The following is a 12152-nucleotide window of genomic DNA, read 5'->3' as shown; positions in this document are numbered from 1 at the left end:
TCTCTCTCTCTCTCTCTCTCTCTCTCTCTCTCTCTCTCTCTCTGTCTCTCTCTCTCTCTCGGTGTAGGTGTCTGTGTGTGTGTGTTTCTCTCTCTCACTTCTCCAGGGAAGATAGCTATATTCTAAGTAGCCCTATGAAAGATCTACGTGACTGTTTCTGGATAATACCCAGTAAGCTTGCTAAGCACCACATAGTTGCCTGCAGCCCCTACCAACCTCTGCATTGAAATCTAAAATGCCCTGAGTCGAGGCAGCCAGATGCATTATACTCAATTTCCTGATCCATAAAAAAAGTTGAGATAATGTTTGTTGTTAAGAAGCTACATTAGGGGCTGGGGATTTAGCTCAGCGGCACAGTGCCTGCCTGGCAAGCGCAAGGTCGTGAGCTTGATTCCTGGTACCAGAAAAAAACAAACAAACAAACAAACAAAAAAATGAAGCTACATTTTAGGCTGATCTGTTATATACCAGTGGACAATTAACACAGAGAACAGGAGAGTTTCAGTGGGTAATAGCAAGCAGCTAGACTCATCACTGGCTGGGTGATTAACATCTAATGTTGGCCTTCAGTGTCTCCCACTCAAACGTAAGTGAAGAAATTTATAAATTATCTCAACTATCAATATTCAGAAGACAGGAAACAATACCACTTAAATTATTCGTGTTAAATACTAGAATATCAATCTTCTTCAGAAAGTATAATTCTTTCCTCATATTTATTGCATTGTTCTTAAAATATTAAACTTGAAAAACAGGGACAAAGGCATCGATGACATTCTTATATCCATAGTAACTCTCCAGTTTTATCTACAACAGAATTTCTAACTACAATGCTGTATACTGGGATTACAATCATTTTACCAAGAATGATGGGTTATTGGGACTGAATTACGATGTTCTATTCCACCCCACTCCTCTGCGCTCCCCTCAGCCAAGAACAGTGGTCGGCAGGCCTTGCTAACACCACCCTTCATATGTCCCATGCACTATTTCTGCCGTGCCTGCCTTTAAAACAGAGCAAGCCCACCACAAGGAGCTGTAGCATAAAGAATGAGAAAAGGTCATCAGTGTTCACTTTTCTTAATGCCTACCAGTGCTACCGCATGCAATAATTTCATACAACTAACTGGAACCAAAGAGATATGCTGTTTTCCCTGAGCACAATTTTGTAATTGTCAAAATTGATTTTTAGAAAAAAATCAAAACTAAAAGTGACAAATCACAAATAAAAATACAAAAATTGAAGTGGCTTCAATGTAAAATATGTGAAGTAGATTGCTGCTGTAGAAAAACAACAGCTTTTGGCATAAATGCAATTTTATCTATGGATTTTACCCAGCAACCTCTAAAGGAGGCTTCTCTGTGTGGGACTGCCATCTAGTGGGAAGATGACGGGGCCCAGCTAATTGCAGCAGTAAACTTGCTTTGGTATTGACGAGGGAGCCAGTTTGTTCCAGAAATATTTACTGAGCACCTGTTATGTGCGTTACTTCTTATAACCTGTGAGATTTTTTTTAAATAATTAAAAAATGTAGACCCTGAGTTCAAATGTTCATTTCTTGTCTCTACTGCAATTTTAAAACCACAACTGGCAACAGAATTCCTTTTATTTTTTTTTTTTTAATTTTATTTTATTTTTTGGTTTTTTGGTTTTTCTCCGGTACCAGGAACCGAACTCACAACCTTGCGCTTGCCAGGCAGGTGCTTTGCTGCTGAGCTAAATCCCCAGCCCCCAGAATTCCTTTTAATCAGAATGACTTGAAAGTATTTAAAAGTAATGCGACATTTAAAAAGCTTCTGTTAACTTCTAGACTCTCTCTCCTCCTTCCATCCTGCAGTCTGTTATGAATTTACAGTGTATTGTGATAGAATGAATGGAGTGTGGTTTTGAACCAAACCAGAGCTCTGAAGGTCGATGTGAAATGCAAGGGCAATTAACTGTTGTAATATTACTGGCTTTAGTCAGTGGCTAACATACTTCCTCAAATTTTCCCTCAACAGCAAAATCAGATAGGACATTGGCTTCATTACTTTTTTCTCATTGCTGAGACCAAATATCCAATGCCCCAAATTAAGGAAGGAAATGTTTATTTAGCTCACAGTTTGTGGAGGTTTCAGTCTATACTCGGCTGACTCCAAGGCAGAGTGGCACATGGCACAGGGCAACAATTCCTGGCAGAGGAAAACAGAAAAACCAGGAAGAGCAAAAGGGAGGAGCAGCAGCAGCCTCTTCCCCTCCCTTACATTTTATGCAAACTACCCACCCCAGGCGGGTGTAGCACTCACACCCATAATTCCAACACTGGACCAAGAATCAATCAAAAACTCTAGAAGCCCACCCCAGGACTGCATGAGGCTTTAGAGGAACATCCAGACACAAACCATAACAGATATGCCCTATGAAATTTCAAGATTCATATTTTCTTTGGAACTTAAAATGATATTTTAAAGAATACTCTAACAAAATCATCCTTGATGAAAATAAAAACTAAAAAGTACAATAAATCTTCAAAATTATTTTGGTACCCATAATAATAATCCTAAAGAACAATTAAGAACCCGTTGTTCACTTTACTATTTTAGAGAAAGCAATGTCACCTTTGTTTTTTTCAGCGTGCAAAATTAAAATATTTAAGGGAAACACAGACATTTAAAATATTAACATGATTATGGAGATGTATGATATATATTTATTCACTTTATTATATTTGTCTTGGAATTTTTGGACTGCCAAATGCAGAAAAAAATCTTTACAGAAAGCTAATACACCTAGCAGACTCAGAATAAATAACTGAAAACTGGTAATTCTTTATAAAGCTATAATGATTTGAAGAAGTCATTAGAACAATTTCACTGCTAGTATCTTTCCAGACCACAGTTCACTAAATATAATAGTTGCAATTTGTAGTGCTTTGCTATTCATAAAATGCTTTTGCAAACCTTATTTTTTGCACACATCTGTGGGCAGATATTCATTTCCAATTTTACACATGAGGTATTTAGATTTCACACTGTTGGTAGATCAGTTGCTTCTCCTCTAGGTCAATTATAAACTATTATATCAAAAAATGTGAGATTTTTACAGTTAGTAGACTAGATTAAACCTATTTTTCTAGAGTAGTCAATGAATTAGTCAAGAACTGGGGGAAATTTTTAAGACAAATTTTAAGTGTATTTTTCTACAATTAAGACTGTAAAAAGAAATTTTCCTGTCCACAACTATAGGCATTATATTGAAGAAAAGTGTGAGTTATTTTCTCACTCCAAAGTCCTTTTACATCTATCTTTGTTTAGTTCAGTATAAGTATATGCTTAAAAAGTTGTGAATACCCATGTATTTCATCTCAATCACCTGAAATCCATTTGCAACTTCAAACTACATCTTTCCTTAGGAACACTGTGTTTACCATTCAGATGCACACATGGTTAAATCAACCTCATTGGTTAGCATCAGTTTTCTAATGTGTACATTTGAGTTTATTTGCTTTCTGTTTGTTTCCTTTTTACTTCTCTGCATATCCCAACACACATTTCAGCTGCATCAATGTGGTTTACTTACCAGTTGTCCTCAACACTCGAAGAATTCAGAGTTTTATAAGAACCTATACAAAACTGATTCATTTTAACATATTTTGTGATACTGATAATGTGATAATAATGTGGTGGCTTTTTGTCATCAAAAGTATTATGGCACAGTTTAATCAATTTGGTAAGTTTAATGTTTGGAAGCTATTGGATTTACTATAGTTTTAACTCTAGCAAATCATTTTTAATTTGCCAATTCACAGATTCCTCATTTAAAATGGAAGATAATAAGGAAATAATATAGGATTTAGGAGATACAATTAAAATCACTTTTAATTCACATAGTAATGTACAAGAGAGTATTAAATTTTCTCTTAAAAAGCAAGTTTGTATCTTTCAGATAATTTTATTATTTATGCAAAAAATACATAGGTATGCTAATTTAATAATCATATGTTACCTTTCAGGAAGAAGGTTCTTTTAAACAAAAATAGGAAACTTTACGCAGTTATTTAAAATATTCTGACACATGGGATTTGGGCAGCAGATTGGAACTTCAGTCTTATTTCTATGTCTCAATTACATATATTGGTCCTTTTGAATTATTCTTAACCAACCTTTAATGGTTTCTGCATAATGGGAAGCCTTCCTTTCTTCTTGTTTAAAACTGACAGACCACTTTGAAAGCAAAGATTCATACAACAGACTCATTTAAACCTTATATAAAGAAATAAAATCTTTATGTCCATGCATTTTGAGCTTCTACCTTCACGCATTTATAGTGTGTTACATTCCCCAGCTTTCTCATATTTAGTGTTTTATAGCCTGTTCCCCAGATTCAGGTAGTAAAAGGTTAGAAGGTATGTTTAAATAGACAGAGGGCTTCAGAAATATATTTTAATTAGAAAGAGCTTGAAACAGGAGTCATTGCTAAATTTCAAAATAGGTTGAACCAAGAGCTAATGAGCAAATAGGAAATCTAATACATTCCCCAATGAAGCCTGAGTCAGTGTGCACATGCCATTGGGTACTCAGTAAAATTCAGCCAGGGTTGTCTGTGACTTGTCAGTGGTTAGCAGTTTTTCATTTGCATAAATAATAGATATTCAAATATCTCTGTCCTGTATTCATATACTATTCAATGGCACAAATGAAAAATGACACGAGAAAAATATAATTAAATGTAGTGTTCTTTTAACACAGCAGTCATCGCAAGTTTCATAGGTGATTACACAAGCATTAAAATATATCTCAAAATGAGTATAATGCTTGACAGCTTATGTATCCTGACCTCAATTACCCATATTAGGTTCTTAAAGACCAAAATACTAGGTATTAAATGATACACGATATCCCTATATCATTTTGCTACTGATAAAATGTTGTAAAAAGGAGGCTAGAAGCACACAGTAACTATGTAGGGCTGTATTGTATATGAGGAAAAGATATTTAGGTATAAATTACATTATAGTTTGGGTGATTAGTCCAGCTCCCTATAAGTCTATCTTCTAAAAACAGTGATGAATCATTTCTGGGAGATCAGTTAACTGGCAAGTTTAAATAGGATGCATAAAGGTGCCAGTCATAGCAAAAGTGGAAATATTAAAACTCACATTTATGGGCAGCTCTTCTGCTCTGAGAACTATGTAATAGAAATTTCATCTGCAGAGGGAAAAATGAAGGAGAAACTGAAGAGATGAGGTATAGAGGAAAGTGAGTATGCAGTTTGCATTTCACATGAGGTTTTGTTTTTGTTTGTGGTTCAAATGCCTGTGAATGTTACTCAGTTAAATATCTGCATAAGTTCCATTTGAAAACTGTGAACAAAACTCTACACACCTAAAGTAGATTTCTTTATTGATATGTCTTTTCTGTTAAGCTGATCCAGGTAATTTCTATATTTGTAAGTAAAACTTTGTCAGACATCAAATCATAAGATGGAATTATGAAAGTGTGAGGAATGAAATAGCATATTCTAGAATTTAAAGTACCTTTATAAAAGCAAATCATCTATAACATAAGGAATTTTAAAATAACAATATTTTCTCAACAATTCAATGACGATTTTAGAGGTTTCCCCAGTTATGGTTTTTTAACCTTACTTTCTATGCGTGTTTTCCCCCTTGGTCTTATTCCACTAGAAACTTATCAAAAACTTTCCCTGTAAAATTATACATTTCATATTACTAAAAGATAATTACTATTAATAAGTTAGTATTTGAGTTAAACAAAAATCATTAATTTACTGTAGTGCTAATATTAGCAAAAGAGTTTGTATCTTTGTGGTCTGTATGGTGGCTAGATGAGCTATCAGCTCTTGCAGTCCCAGGAATATGATCTGTCAATATTGTGTATTACCATCTTTTGTCAAAGGACACTGAAAAATAATGGAATTTATTTGAATTTAATTCCCAATTTAGAGTGAACAGCAAATGTAGTCTGCATTGATATTTACATTTTATTTTAATGTGAATGAACATCAATTACACATGTGCCTTGTGGAGTATCAAACGTAATTGAAGAATGCACATAATTTATTAATGTAACCTTTACATTTCCAAAATAACAAATATTCCCCAATATAATTTACACTTTAAGACATATAAGATCTTTTAATTAAAATCATTACTACTAATGAGTATAAATTCAAATCTATCCTTTTTCGGGGGGGAGGACACGGGAATGGAGCTCAGGACATTGCACTTGAAAGGCAGGCGTTTATGCTACTGAGCTATAGCCCCAGCCCTTCAAATCTATCATTTATGTAGAACATCCATGTACATATTTTTCAAATAATCAGAAATTCTAGATACATTTTGGAAAACAATTTAATTGTTCAAACTAACATTCCCCTACATATATTTCTCTTATCCTTACCTTTAATTATTTTAATAATACCTTCTAAAACAGCCCATTTTTCCTATAAAAGAAATCTATACTTAGTAAGCTCAGGTTTAAAATATATGCTTAATGATACATCATAAATGTTCAGAGTGAAATGTTTAGTAATGTGTCATATAGAGAAAGGCATACAATTACAAACATACACATCCATGATTGCTGAAATAAATTTGACATAACAGGAATGATTATTTTTACTTTCATAAAAATTTGTTTCTAGAAATCATTAATTTAGGAGAACTAAATTTCATATTTATTAAAAAATTTATATTTCATATAAAAGACAAAATCTTTTCTTATAATCTCAATTTAAATTTGGTTCTAGATCGTGAACACCAACACAATTTTCCATAATGATGAAAATTCTGTGCATGCACATTGCCCAAGACAACCAAAGGTAATCAGCAAGACCTTGAAATATGTCTAGTGACTGATTAACTGAATTTTTACTTCCTTGAATTTTAATTGATTTAAAATTAAATATCTACATTCCTAGAGAGTTGAGGAAAATAGGAAGAAAGTAGAAAATATAACTGAGAATATAACTGAGCTTTTAGACAAATTAAAAAGAACAAAAAGCAAACTGAAAGAAAGGCAAGTTCCATGCTCCATAAAATACATGTATGTGTGTAAAAAAATAGTTATATTTGGAATGTTTGGAGAAAAAAATATAAAGTCCAATGGAAAAAAATTAAAAGTTAGCTATATGAAACATATTTTAAACACATATTTTTACATATTTTAAAACACATATTTTAAACACAAAACTATAATATGTTTAAATATGTTTAAAACACAAACATTTTAAAACACATATTTTAAACACAAAACTATAATGGAATAAATATTTAAAGTAAAATGAAAGATCTTCCCTCCAAATCGTCTGAATATTTCTTCCTTAATACACAAGGAAAAAACATTAAAGCATATATATTGTAAGTGAGAGCATAGGTAACATGGGAGAACTCATGTTGGATTCTCCTGCTTCGCATGAGAAATCATTTAAACCTTCTGTGATTCAACCACTTCTATAAAATGAAGACTTTGCTAAGTGGCAAAAATAGTTGCAATAAAAACTGAGAATATTATGTATTTGGCTGCTCTGATAATAGACTGATAGGAAAAAAAAAAAAAAGAAAAAAAAAAAAAAACACCTTTCACCTAAAGTTTCAAATTACTATTTTTGGAACTGTGCAAATTGCACTCATTCAATTATCTGTATTTTCTGTCTTCCCGGGATATTGCCCACACTCATTTCCAATTCTTTTTTTTTTTGTCAGTTTGAGACAGGGTTTCACTATGCAGTTCAGGCTGGCTTTGAACTCACTTTGTAGCCCAGGCTGGCCTGAAATCTCAGCGATCCTCCTGCCTCAGCCTCTCGAATGCTCAGATTACAGGCCTGCACCATCACACCCAGCCTCCATTATTGGTTATTTGTAGTTTTAAAAACTTTTATTCTGCACCAGTTGACCTAGAGATCTATCTGGATCATGGTTTTGTATTTTTCACTCAAAAATCAAATTTGAAGTTAGTAAATTAGTGCCTTTATTTTCTTATGTACTCATTTTTGGCTTTCACACTCTTGTATCTTCCTTCTGCTTTGTAGAAGAACACAGCAGCAAAGTAAGACTAACATACTGAATTAAAATGTTACTCTATTTTTTAAAAATCTATTTTTAGTATAATCGTTGTTAAATGCTATAACCCAAGGCCCCTGGCCCAGGGATGTCCCTGAAGAACAGTAGCTGAGCATATGAAAGGTGACTAAGGAAGCTGCGACAGGAACTCAGACTATGGATCGTTCAGGCACTTCACAGAGTGCATGGCACAGCCAAAGGATGAAGGGTCTGCTGCAGTGCTTTGGGTCATTATTCAATAGTGATGATTTGTGACAGTAGCTAACGAAAAACTGGTAGAATGACCTGAAATTCTAGCTCTCTTTCCTGGCCTTTCTTGACTTTCTATTCCTTCATGTATGAGGCCATGCAACTGGTCAGTGAGGGAGCCATAAGTGTTGTCATCTTGCAAAGAAAAGTAATTTAATTTGTTTTTGTTGGGTTAAATCAGTGTTGATGCAGGCAGTCAGGTCCAAGGGCACAAGAACAAAAAGACTTGATGTGAACCAAAAATATAGTAAGTGCTATTATGCCACAATAATAAAATTATGGATTTGGTATTTTTCTTTAGGTTTATCAATGATTAAATGTTATAATATTTTTATTATGTAAGAGTATAAGAACTTATGCAGAACAGAGAAGCAAAAATACTACTCAAGTGAAAAGTTAATCTGAAGGAAAGGAAGTCACTATCAATTATGTTTTGAAAACTGTGTAGGAAGCTGTGGTAAATATACATGTTCCTTAATCCTTAATATAATTTATAAATTTGAAGAAATTATAATTCTACATTTCAATTAGTCCATAGTAAGCATCAAATGTTTTCACTCTGGTGATTTGAAAATATTTTTTAAGGGCTGGGGATTTAGCTCAGCGGCAAAGCGCCTGCCTGGCAAGCGCAAGGTCGTGAGTTCGGTTCCTGGTACCGGAGAAAAACCCAAAAAAAAAAAAAAAAAAAGAAAATATTTTTTAAAATTCACAACTTCCTTCTATTTGATTAAAAAGAAAACCAGTTGTATAAAAATATAGAGTGGAGACCATTATTGAGTAAAAAATAACTGTATTTTTTTTCTTTTTGACTCAGAATCCACTTTTTCACATCCCTGTTTTGGAGTTATCACTCTCTTTCAGTCTGTGACAGAAAGTACTTATCCCTAGCTCCACTTCCTCAAATCCTGAATTAGTTGATTGCAGGATGAGGCCGACACTAGTTTTCAGAAGCGCTGTATAATTCTGATGTACTACACAACTAAAAACTATTCTTAAAGGAAAAACTGTAAGTGCTTCTTTGGGTCAAAAAAGCGAGGGAGTTGAGTTGGATTTAGGAAAGTGAGTGACCCTAGAGAACCCTTATGTCACGGTATTCAGTTATTCATATTCAATCATTCTTTGGCTAACATACTGTGCATATGTTGAAGCTGCAAAGTAGGCAAGAGCACTGCCAGAAACTCAAAAGAAATAAGACACTGTCTTTGGTGTCCTTTTTTTATAATATATTTTAAAAGAAAAGCTAAGCTTATAGAAATTTCACAAACTAATGTACTCCCAAAAGGACCATACATGTGAAAAACATTCAGATCTTAGAACAGAAGAGAGATCAGCTGTGGCTATGAATATTCAAACTAGGGAAACTATGGCTCGCATTCATATCTATAATGATTGTGTTACTCCGAGAGAAAAGGAATAGGTAGTCTCTATGTTTTTGGTTTTGTTGTATACTTGGATTTCATTTTATTCATCTTAACTAAAGGAAATCAAATATAAATTTTAACTTCCCAAAATATCTATTCAAAGCTAGTTTGAGCCCACTTGTAAGTGAACTTGCTATAGTAAATTTTAAAAATTGGAATAAGTTCTATAATAGATAGAAGTTGATTATTTCATTTTAGTGTTAAGACAGGATATGCTCACCAGTAGTTTTCAGAATGAGTCAAACCAATGTTATTTCTCCTGCTTCTTTCTCACTTTCCCTCAGGTGAGATTCAAATGCATACAAAATTCATTGGCTAACCATCACAAAGATATGTCATATAATTTTCCATTTTTAGTAAACATTTCTAACAGCAAATAATAATAGGACATAGAAAACAGCATAGTAGAGGAAAACACAGTACAAATTGCTATAGTTTTAAACAGGTTAAGATTTAAATTTTAAAAGACAGAATAAAGTTTATCTGCAGTATTTCTTTTTTTTATTTTAAAAATAAAAGGAGACAACCTTTTACAAAATAGCAAAAGAACAGTACAGACAATACAGAGCTACAAACAAAGTGGTAGGAAATTAACAATGCTTGTTGTATTACATATTGATGTCTTCAGAGTGCTTTCTCATGAAAACAAATAGAGATATGCAATATTGATCAATCAAGGACTCATTAACAGTTTCAGCAAAGAAATAGAAGACAGTACAACAACTATGTTAACTATCCTGTATATACATACACACAAAATTTCTCCTTCTTTCCCTTCTCTTTTCCCACATCCCAGTTGCCCTTTACCCTTGAGTGTTTTCCTATCATTTCACAATGTCTATCATACCTCTAAGTTTAAATTAACTCTTTTAGGTTTTACACTAGTGAGACAATGCGGTGCTTGCAAGTATTTCTTAACTTTACTAATAATACATGCTTCCAGTCTGAATGCAGTGGTTGTAGTTTAGTTGCCAGTTAAGGATAAATATACATAAACATTATAGGAGTGAATGTATGTGGCGACTCTTAGTAATGACAAAACTTTGAAATTTCAAAAGAACATATTTGGCAGAAGCTACGAATACATGTAAGGCCATCATATCATTAACTGGAAGCTCGTGAACTGATGTGAGGGAGATAGAAGGTCCCTAAACTCCAACAAGGCTCTCATACATAAAGGACAAAATATTCTGGAGAACTCTGGAAATTATATTTTAGTTTTTAATCCAGCTTTGTTCCCTTCAGCACTCTCTGAAACTTTCAGTGGAATTTCTCTGCTTACCACCCACCTATGAGGTACAATTACTTTCAGTTGGAGCCCAGTGAAAAACATATGAAATTGGCGGCTCTGAATTCCCAGGCAAATCAACATCTCAAGAGAAGCAGCTGCGTAACAGAACATCCATTTTTCTCAACAAAAATGAAACTTTTCTCTTTTAGACTTTTCTCTTTTAGACATCAAATAGTGCAGGATAAAAGGAATCATGCTAAGGTTAAATGTTCAGGATATTTTATATTTGGCTGAATATCCCAAAAACTCTTTCATGTCCTGAGGCTAGCTCTAGTAATGTTTCATCACTGACAAAAGGAGTCTTCAAAGGAGAATTTATGCCTTCATATATAATTTTAATCTTATGATTTTTAAAACATACTCTTTTCCCCAGACAAAAAGGCATATATACAAATTTTAAATCAAGTAGTGATATAAGAACATACACATGATCACATATTTTTGCCTTCTTAGCTATTATGTATAAGATTATTTTGGGGCCTAGTAATACTTGGACTTATCTTTTAAATTCAGGAACACTTAATTTCTAGAAAAGATGTGTTAACACACACCAATTTATTTAAAATTATTCAAATAACAACTGTTCTCATTATATTAGGATCCTTCCAGACTTCTAATTCAGAGAAAAGTTAATGACATTTTAAAATAAAAATGTCTATTGTAAGATTCTGTAATGTTCTTAGGCAGGATATGTGAATTGATGGATATACTCCAAAGTTTGAGTGAGGTCATTATATGAATTCTAGCAAATATGAAATATAAATGCAGTTTTGTACCTCATCTACAGAGCCTGTGTCTGAGTCCCTTATTTATGAAAAGATAACCAAGAACTTTGAATGAGCATGGTGAGGTCACTGACTGATTTTATCAGTGAATTCCCATCTATGTATAACATAAGTATCTTCAGACACAGTTTGCTGACCTCTTATCTGAAAGGCTTGGGACAACATGGGATTCAAACTTTGCATTTTTTTAAGATTTTGGAATATTTGAATATATACAGTGAAATTGTCTGGGCGATGGACCCCAAGCCTAAACATAAGATGTATTTATGTCTCATGTGCACCTTATACATATAGCCTAAAGAGAATACTTCTAGTGTGCCTGTTTTGACTATGACAAAAAGGC

Source organism: Chinchilla lanigera, unplaced genomic scaffold (genome assembly GCF_000276665.1).
Source record: "Chinchilla lanigera isolate Chin_1 unplaced genomic scaffold, ChiLan1.0 scaffold00027, whole genome shotgun sequence".
NCBI lineage: Eukaryota > Metazoa > Chordata > Mammalia > Rodentia > Chinchillidae > Chinchilla > Chinchilla lanigera.
The sequence above is the reverse complement of the archived record's forward strand: the minus strand, read 5'-3'. Positions refer to the sequence as shown.